Here is a 10407-nt window from a genome sequence, read left to right on the forward strand (position 1 = left end):
TGTTTGGTGAATTCTGTCATTTTTTTTCAAGATACTGACATTTCTTTTGATAAATCATGAACGTAATTGATTTTATTTAAAGAGGCCCACATTGTGGAAATACAAGGTGTTCTCAGTTATTGAGCTGTTTGGATATAATTTAGCACCTTCAGAGAAACAGTTGGATGTCCCACAATACACCATGCTGACCGTTTGCTGACTGTCGGTGAGCTTTTTTTCCTCTTCTCTGAAGCTGTGCACATCTTTAGTGTCTGTGCCGCAGCTGACAACTGACATCCTGCAGAACTAAAGAGTCCGGAATTCTCTGTAATGGATTACAGGAATTTTCAGTGATTTTATGCACACACACACACACACACACACACACACACACACACACACACACACACACACACACACACACACACACACACACGTATAATGCCTTTATTGTCACTATACAGATGTACTGTGATGACACCATATGAAGGTGACAAATGGTGACTGTTTAAAAAGTTGGTTTTAAAGGGAAAGTGAGATGCAGTGAAGTTCAACATGAGGAGGGAAATGCAAACAAAAAACAAAAGCACAAAACAGAATCAAAAGAAAAACAGCTGAGAAGCAAAGAATGGCTGCAGCAACCAACCTCCTCTGAACAAACAAAAGCAGCATATATTTACAGTCAGCTGACAGCACCATCTAGCGGCAATATTATAAAGCAAAGAGGGAGTTAGTGAGGCTGTGATGAAGACACAAGACAGATTGGTACAAGCTATCACGGTACAATGCTGGAATTCACTGAGCCTCTGAGAGCAACCCATTTTTCACTAACATTTGTAGAACCTGTCTGTGCTGCTTGAGTTTATCTATATATTTTATTCTAGTCTAGAATGACACATTATGTCATTAACTTCTTTCTCCCTATTTCACTTCAGACTCTCTGTGCATGCCTAATTTAACTTTTTTAAACAACACTAATTACAAAGACTGATTTATGTATGCCAACATTTATTATCAAGTTTTTCTAAAAACTCCCTGAGAGTCTTTATTTAGGTGTGTCTGAAAGGCTGCAGTGAGAATAGTAACAGGGAATACAAGCCTCACGGTTACATCTAGATTTGAATTTGAAATCCTTTCACTGACTGGCAGAGTCCTGGATGACCAGATCCCATCTCATTAAAAATTCAATTTGATTTTATTTGCATCGTCCCAAATCACAACAACAGTTGCTTTTATATCATAATGTAAAGACCCTACAATAATACAGATTCAGACAAAGACTCCACGGTATCGTTTTATGCCAATATTGCACTTTTCTCTCAGACTGCTGGTGCATTTGTGGTTATTAGAGTTTGGGAGGAAGAGCCTTCAGCTTTCAGGCCCCACCTGTTAAAACCAGCTCCCAGTTTTGATTCAGGAGACAGACATCCTCAAGATTCTTAATTACATTGCATAAAGACAGCTTTTGTTGTGAATTAGTGCCATGTCAATAAAATTGATTTAAACTGAATAATGTAATAAAAAATCAGAAATGATGTTTGCATTCTCTTTGTTCTAAACTTATTTACCACTAAAAGTGCTCTTTGCACTGCAATCCACATGCAGACGGTCACAGTTATTAATTCAATGTACTGTGTGGTTCAGCACTCAAAGACACCTCAAAATGCAGTGAGAAGCCTATTACTGAGTGCAGATTAAATTTATCAAGACACTGTCCTGAAAGCCATGAGACCACGACCCCCAGCATCTGTCAGGACTGCTGCTCACACTCTGTCAGATCACCAAAAAGACAATAAGCTAACTATAAAAGTATCACTGAGCTTTTTTCACATGAGAACCCTCGGCCCTTGACCTTCACCATCTGTTGGAGAGTGATTTGTTTCAGCTATCCAGTTCCAAAAGTAAGAATCAATGCTAAGAACAGACTGGATTGCACTGAAGGCATATCTAGGGAATTGATTGCATGAATTCACTATCAGTGTAGGCTGAAGGAAAAAAGGAAGAGAGACATCATGCTCAGGACTGATTATGATACTTAGGATTTGACAGAATACATCTTTATTTACTTATAGGATATGTTAATATCTGATAATGTTTTACCAAATATTTATGCATAAATTTAGAAAAACATGTTTCAAACTTAACATATCCTTGTTCATCTCAAAATATTTCATTTGTAACCCCTAACCCAGCACTAACTATAACCTTTATCGAAAAGGAAAGTTAATCGTGTCTTTCTCCAGAATCTAAACTGGGAGCTGGTTTCACGGAGGAGGGGTCTGAAAGCTTAAAGCTCTGCTTCTACTTCTACTTTTAAAAACTCTAGGAACCTCAAGTAAACCAGCATATTGAGAGGTCAATGCTCTGTATACTACTATGATCTTGTAGTAGAACGACCCAACTGAACACATGCAATCAATGTTTATTTACAGTCCTTTCAACTTTTCAGTTTACACACTTTTTTAGCTGCCTTCTGCTTCTGGATATTGAATTGCATAATCCACCAGAACTAATACAACGCGATATCCTTGTGCACTCCAGTGAAACAGCTCAATGAGGTCGATGCCAATGTGCTCACACAGGACCTCTATTAAAGGTAGTGCACAGGCACAGAACAGGCTGCCTTGGAACCTTACAGGCATGCAGTATGTCTGTCCTGGACCAGAGGCGAGCTATCGGAGTGGCGGTGCGCCGGAACAGCTGTCCCAGCTTCATTGCCAGGAAACATGTCTGAGTCACCTGCACCTCCAACACACCTGCTCCGACCTTTGTGCCAACCCGATCAGTGGGGGCCAGTGTCTCCAGCTGCCGGGACCTGTGGAGAGACCGCAGAGGAGAAAGGGTTAATAGGCGGTAGTGGCCATTGCTTGTGACATGTTCCTGAGCATCCTCCTCGGAGCCAGGATCAGCCATCCTCTTCCCACCTGCTGCTCCAGCCACACTGCCAAGTGATCCTCTGCTAGCCTCACTGTGACATTAAAGCTGGCCAGTCAGTGGCATTGGACCCACTCCACCGCGCCTGCCAGAAGCGCTTCCACAAGCTCCACCATCCGATTCTCTACTGGTACTTTTAATACCACTGATATTTACTTAACTTCAGTAATTACTTCAACAATCAACATGTTGTTTAGACCCCATTCCTTCAAGACTAAAGCATTAATTAATGGTAGGACTATTTTGAGCAATCTTAAATATGATCAACCTGTCTCTAATAATAGACTACATACCAATGTTTTCTGGCTGCTAACAGTTAAACAATTATTTAAAAAGCCATCACTTAACCCAGCTGCTTTAGCTAATTATAGGCCAATCTCCAGCCTTCATTTTTATCTCTCAGCTAACTGATCACTTGAAGAGGAATGGTTTATTTAAAGAATGTCAGTCAGAGCTCATTTCAAAGCTCATCACAATACAGAAGCAGTGAACTCATCTCTATGCTTATCCTACCAGACTTCACTTTCTATTTATTACAGTGATTATTTATATGTCATTAAACAACAGCATGCATTTTCACTGCCATGCAGATGATACCTAACTTCAAAAAAATCTTAGAAACTTGGCGTATAACCAGACACATACTTTGAATGGTATTACCTTGGTCTCCAGTAACACACGAGGAATCTTGAAGTTGTTTTTGACCAGGATATATCCTTCAATGTTAATATAAAACAAATATGTAGAACTGATTTCTTCCATTTGCACAATACGTCTTTAATTAGAAACATTCTGTCTCAAAGTGATGCAGCATCAATGAGTCTGGTTGCGCCGGAGGTTTCTTCCTGTTATAAATGGGAGTTTTCGCCAAAAAAATAGCATTTTAGTATGAATTATTGTAGGGTATTTACATTACCTTGCCTTGAGGTAACTGTGACTTGAATTATACTTTTTTTTACAACAATGCACACTGTAACCAGTTTGTATTTGCAGTTATCAGAAAGAAGCCATAAACAAGATGTACAATTATGATTATTTTCATAACTTCAGGTCATTACAGGTCTGCTTAGCTAACTGAGCTACAATGTTGTAATGTCACACCCTCTTGTGACATCACAGCAAAATTCATGTAAGACTTCAAAAGCCCTCTGATGACTTTGAGAAAGAAATCTTCAATTTATACTAAAAACAATTGTTTTGTGTTCTTGAGATTATTAATTACATTATAGTTCAAATCTTAAATACATCTCAAAGCAAGATGAGTTTTTAAAAATACAGGAACACAGGCAGGCCGATATGCTGGAGAGAGACAGAAGTGCTGTACATGGAGAAAAACCGTGGTGTACCATCTGGACTCATAACCAACAAAAGAGGGAAAACAAGCAAACAAATACACGACCACTTTTCAAATTCCACCTCTGTTGTTTAGTTGAGACGTTGGTGCCCTCAAGAGGCCAAGAAATGTATCACTTGTACAGGTTTGGTTTGTATATGTGCATGTGCAACGAGGAAAAACTATTTCATCTTGACACCAAAATCTTGACACACTGTTGATAATAATGTAATTTCAAGGCCATTATACACTGACATTAGTTTAAACAGAGCAGAACTGTATTTTCATAAATGTTGAGGTCTCCACTTATTCTGTTTTTGATTACTTTATTATTCTTTAGAAATATCAAAACACAGTTGCATTAGCATATAAGTAAAGACTGTGACAAATACTGCTACAGAATGGATAAATTATGCAAACCTTAAGCAATCACTGTCCAACAAAATGAATCTGTGATGACTTTTTGTGGTCTGGACTTCTTCTTCTTTGACTGGCTGACCGGAGTTTAAATTAAGTGGATGAGAAAACCACGGACCCTTCATAATTTAGGAAAAGTTGTTTCAAATGCCATCATAGCTGTCAAGAAAAAATAGACAAAGTATCAAAATGAGTATAAACTATATGGGTGACTGCCAACAAACTGCATTTTGAGGTTAACCAAAGTCTAAACAGTTATCATACCTCAGGAAGCATCTGCTTACTCTCACTCCTTTAGCTCCTCCCCTTGATGAAACTGCATCCATCAGTTTTGGGGTCTAATGGTCAAGTTTAGCCATGAAGGTAGATTCAAAGCTTACAGCGGTTATTCTCTTGAACTCTTCTTTTATCTGTAGAAAACACATATGGAAAAATTGCTATAAGAAACATTAACCATTATTACAAACACATGTCAGGCTTCACAATTTAAACTTAAAACTGCAGACAGATAATCCACCACAGTTATAATTTAATATATTTTTTAAAATATTTAATAATGTTTATCTATACACAAATTGCTTACGTAAAGTCTTAATGTCACTAAGATTCACATAGTGTATCTCCAGGATGATACTGCCAAAATCATATTAACAATATTTCACCAAACTTGATGTGTTAAAAAAGTAATAATGATACATACAGCTCTTGAGATCAAGAACAATATTTAGCTGTTTCACAATCGTAACCAAAATCATTTACAATGTAACATCATGTATAGCAGGTATACTTCTCACAGAAGTATTTACAGTTTGAAGGCTTCTAACTTTTAAACAAAAAAACAAACAACAAAAAAGAGTCTGTGACTGAAATTAGATATAATTAAATAGCAAAGTTTGAATCATGCTTTTCTTAGTTACAGCAGCATACTCTCATAAGTATTATCCACTCCTATGCTAAAGTTCAGAATGACTATATACAGTGTTAAACATTAGCATTACTTACATGTGGTAGTGCTAAATATTTGCAACATGAGCGTAACATCATAAACAAATCCACTACTGCTCATAACATTGCTTTAGTAGAACTCTTATTTGTAAAACAAATGTTACTTACCTTAAACGTGCAACACACAGTTATCTACCTGATTTAATTAACTGCACCTTGAATTTCACTTTAAACCCATTAAAACTGGGATTTAATTTCAAATTAAATACCAAATTAAGATGATGTAATTCCCAAAGTATTCAGTCAACACAACCAAACAAAATAAAGTTTGCAATTAAGAAGATTTATCTGAATACATTTTTCTCTTGCCGTTATGCATTTAATCAAGTGGTGGTAACAGGTGTGATGAGTGTAGAGACCAGATCAACCACAAGGAGGATTTTGCTGCAGCACCTCTTTACAACTGAGTTGTGCCAGCTCCTGTGAGGAACTAATCACCAGCCACTTACACATTTTGGCCTAAAGTCCTTCTTTGTCATCTTCAGGGATTCCACGTTGTTACTGAAATGACAATATAAAAGTGATTGTGCCGTAGATGATCCAGTCTATGACATTTTATTATGTTGTGCTAAGATTAGCTGAGGTTGTAGCAGTATAAAACGTTTTTCACTACTATGTTCAAATATAACGGAAATTTTGTTGAATTCATACCTCACGTGCGGAAAACAGAAAGGAGGAGGGGCTTGCCGTTCTTGTTAACAACCAATGGTGTAACCCTGTTCACATAGCAATGTAAGAGCAGACTTGTTGCTCTGACATTGAACTGTGCGCTGTTGAACTCAGGCCGTGTTATTTGCCCAGGGAATTTACCCATGTAATCTTGGTGGCTGTTTATGTTCCTCCCTCTGCTAACCCCACAGCTGCATGTGACATTGTTCACTCTGTCGTGACTCGTGGCCCGGTAACACTCTCAGGAATGGAGTGCCTTCATTGCTATTTTGGGTTACTTCAACCACGTCAGCTTGCACAATAAACTGCCAGCTTTTTACATTACTACCTCAGGCATTAATAAAGTTTCCTGATTCTGATTCCAAAAAGATAAGTTTGCACATGTGGGGAAATTACTGCTACTACTATTTTAACACTGCTGTGTTAATGTTATAATACAAAGATGAAGAACTTTCACTAGGTTACTGCTTACATAGTAAAAGTAAATCAAAGCTGCGTATATCTCGTGAAGTTGCAGTTTCATTTTACAATGAAAAGTCTCAATTTCTGCTTAATTCAGAGTCGTAACATGAATCTACTTATTAAAAAACATGGAAACATTTGCTTTTTGAAAGAGGACACTGGAACCTGCTGCATGCATGACCAGAGCACAATGTAAAATGAGTATCACTGCGATTTTTGAGAGTAAATTTGCACACAAAAAACAAAATAAAACAATACAAAAAAATAAAGCTCATTCTCATTTTGATTTGCCTTGCATCAGTGATTTTTGAAGTATGGGCTGAAACTCATCCATTTTTTTCCTTTTTGAACAAACAGTAGGGTAAAGTTCTTCTAATAAAGCAATTATGAAATCATCTGACGTAGGCCGAGACACTGGTATGCAGATCCTATTGTGACTAGCAGTTAAGAGGCCTGAGTGACATCCCATTGTATGCTGGAATGTGTGCGCGTATGACCTCCACCCTGTATTGTTACACTGGAAACCAACCAGAAAACCACGTGACACAGATAAAAACCTGTTCTACAACATCACCACCTGTCACACCTCATTACACAAAACTAAGTTACATTTGAAGCTGGGACATACCACACATATCAGACATACAAGAGCAGGACCTGCAGAAAAAGGTGTGTGACTCCTTGCTAAAAGCATGTCTTACTTCACTAAAGTATGCCAGATGTTATCATTGGAAAAAAAAAGTGGTCTCCAAAGTAAAAACGAGTGTGAAGAAGAAAAAGGAAAAGCACTAACCATTAAAAAGAAGAACACATTAAACTGAAACCCCTGAAGCTGAATTTTAGGAAAGGAAAGAGTGGAGTAAAAAAGAGTTGTTTAATTGAGCGAAATTTACGAAAAAGCAATAAAATCAGAAGTGTTTGCAGGTCAGATTAGATGTGCGTATTAGTAATCAGACAGGACTCATGAGAGAAACATAGAAATGTAAAACTTAAAAGGAAATAATAAAAATAAGCCACGAAGGAGAATATTTGTTATGTGGAATTAGGAAGAAAATGAAAAGTAGAGAGACATGAAATATAAAGGCATACAGAAGAGCTTTGGATTAAGAGCAGTTGCAGGTCAGCTCACATAGCTGACATTCCTGATCACATGCACACTTTTATCTGTTTCAGTCTCACTCTGTCTCTCACTGAGCTCTGATTCACATTCAGATTCATTAAACCTGACTCATCTGGTTTCCTGGGTGTGGCTACAGGTTAATAGATGAATAACGTGGCACACTATAAACACCTCTCTTCTTTACTTCCATTAGGGTCTAATGGGAATAAAGAATAAAAGTTTGTGTTCTGCGTCCTGATCGGCTGTGGACCATTGTGAATCAATCTCGTGCCGTGTCTCCTGTACAGTGCAGAATGCGTTCAGCTTGTCAAATTTACATAAATCTTTGATCGCTAGCTGTGTGACTCTGAAGTGCTGTACTGTATGTTTGTAAGTTTTCCCCCCAACAAACAACAACAATGTCATCGCGGGTGCCTTTGGTTTCATCCTATAATACTGGACTTTGAACAAAGGTTTGAACTTTGAGGGTGTTTAAACAATAGAGGAAAGCGTGAAAATGTGCATGCCTGTCTGAGAAAAGTGTATAAAGTGTGTAGTGAGGGGTTTTACAGCCTTAAAACATCTATAATAATTGTAAAAAATAAAGTTGGCTACTTCGCGGAGTTCACCTATCGCGGGTTATTTTTGGAACATAACTCGCGCGATAAACGAGGGACCACTGTATCCCAAAGCTTTTCAAGCTTTTGTACATAGACCACAGCATGAACCTTCTTGTTACTTTCTTGTTTCCATCTTATTACCCCACTATTACCAAATAAAACCCACTGGTACCAACCACTCTATAACAGCAACTTCTACTTATTTTTTTATTTATGTCTGACTCAAACCTGGGACAAAAATCATGATGTTTTGCCTTTCACAGTTTTAGTTTCTAACACTCATGCTATCTCCTGTGGGGCATATGTATTTATATGAACTACATAACCATGATATCCCTGCTTCAACAATCCTTCTGATCAACATGTTCCAACCAAGACCCTTATTTGCCATAACCCTAACTCATAGGCTAACATTAAACCAAGCCATTACCCTAAAGAAGTGGCAAATAGGGGATGCACAGAAAACAAGACAGGGTTAGAGATGTCTGTCCATCTCTCTGTCCATCTGTCTGTCCTTCTGAGCATTTCTGAGGTGTGGGTTGTCCACTAAATGCACATCCCAAAGTGTCCATGAGCAAGACACTGAGCCAAATTTAAAAGCTAAAGGGCAAACAGTCTCTTATATAAGGAAGGGCCCTGCCATGGTACACACATACAAACACACTGGCTTCACTGGCTGGAGGCTTCCCATTATACACTGTGTGTTTATATACGGCTCTGAATCTCATCATTGGTTATTATTAATGGTTATTAATTTATATAATTATTAATTAGTTACTCCCACCAAAGCAGATGAATAATTGCTATGCTGATTCATGTAATGAATTTTTCCATTGCATTTTGTTTAAGATAAGACTTTACTGATTAGACAAAGCTTTATATTACCTCTCACCAGAATCCCACCAGGTCACCCGTTGCTTCAAATCACACTAGGGAGACATCGGCTAAGTGTCCTTACTGTAGCCTGGCTCCTTGCTGCCAAATAGCATTCTCATCTGGTCCTACTTGGCAATCTGGAGAGATGCAGTGATGTGAAAAGCAGAACGTTTTTTCTCCGCTAGGTTACTAAATACAGTGTACAAGATCTCACTAATGGGTTCAGCCTTAAGTGATCTAGTTTTGTTGATTTACATATATTGTAGTTACAGTCTTCTTCACTCACCTTTTTTACTCACTATATGTCTTTATCCTGTCTTGACAGGTAGCCCTACTTGTTAAAAGGGAGCTTTTCCTTCCCACTGTTGCCAAAGTGCTTGCTCATAGGGGGTTATCTGATTGTTGGGATTTCTTTGTTTTCTCTGTATTATTGTAGGATCTTTACCTTACAGTATAAAGGGCCTTGAGGCAACTGCTGTTGCCATTTGCTGCTATAGAATTAAAATTGGATTGAATACTTGTTGAATCACAAATCAACTGTGATTAACCACATTTTTTTTGGAGAGATGAGTTCAGTTTCACTAACCACAGCCAGGCCTGAATATTGACAGACTTTTTGACAGACAAAATCACTTAAATAGAACCTATTCAACAAAGTAAAATAGTCTAAAAGATCCCCCAAAAGGAAAACATACTGCTATAATCCAAGGAAACAGCTGAGAAACAAAGCCAGTCACTGACATCTATTTGTCTGAACAGGGGGGACGAAGCCATTGCTGAGGCTTGGGTAACTATGGTTACAGTTATTATCCACAAATGGAGAAAACTTGAACAATGGAGACACAAGCTGGACTTTTGGGAAAGTTTGAGTCCTGTTACATCTGATATAAAACTAACATAACTTTTCATGAAAAGAACATCATACTAACAGTTAAACATGGTGGTGTACTAGTGGAATGGTCTGGGGCTGCTCTGCTGCTTCAGGACCTGCATGACTTGATGTAATTGATGAA

The 10407-nt window shown here is 38.0% G+C and overlaps 1 long non-coding RNA gene across 3 annotated transcripts; it reads right to left on the minus strand.

The window, feature by feature from the left end:
* Positions 1-2697: 2697 nt before the first annotated feature.
* Positions 2698-9506, minus strand: LOC102082444 (uncharacterized). 3 transcript variants are annotated; one of them, XR_003221121.1, is made up of 5 exons: positions 6320-6723; positions 6118-6169; positions 4928-5073; positions 4667-4822; positions 2698-2794 (listed from the first exon to the last, which is right to left on the minus strand). It is a non-coding gene; the product is annotated as an uncharacterized LOC102082444 (long non-coding RNA). The 3 variants fall into 3 exon arrangements; XR_266444.3 differs by lacking the exons at positions 2698-2794; positions 6320-6723 and adding an exon at positions 9404-9506 and having other exon boundaries at positions 3827-4822; XR_002062774.2 differs by lacking the exon at positions 2698-2794 and having other exon boundaries at positions 3827-4822.
* Between the last annotated feature and the right edge of the window lie 901 nt (positions 9507-10407).

Source organism: Oreochromis niloticus, linkage group LG7 (genome assembly GCF_001858045.2).
Source record: "Oreochromis niloticus isolate F11D_XX linkage group LG7, O_niloticus_UMD_NMBU, whole genome shotgun sequence".
NCBI classification, from domain to species: Eukaryota; Metazoa; Chordata; class Actinopteri; order Cichliformes; family Cichlidae; genus Oreochromis; species Oreochromis niloticus.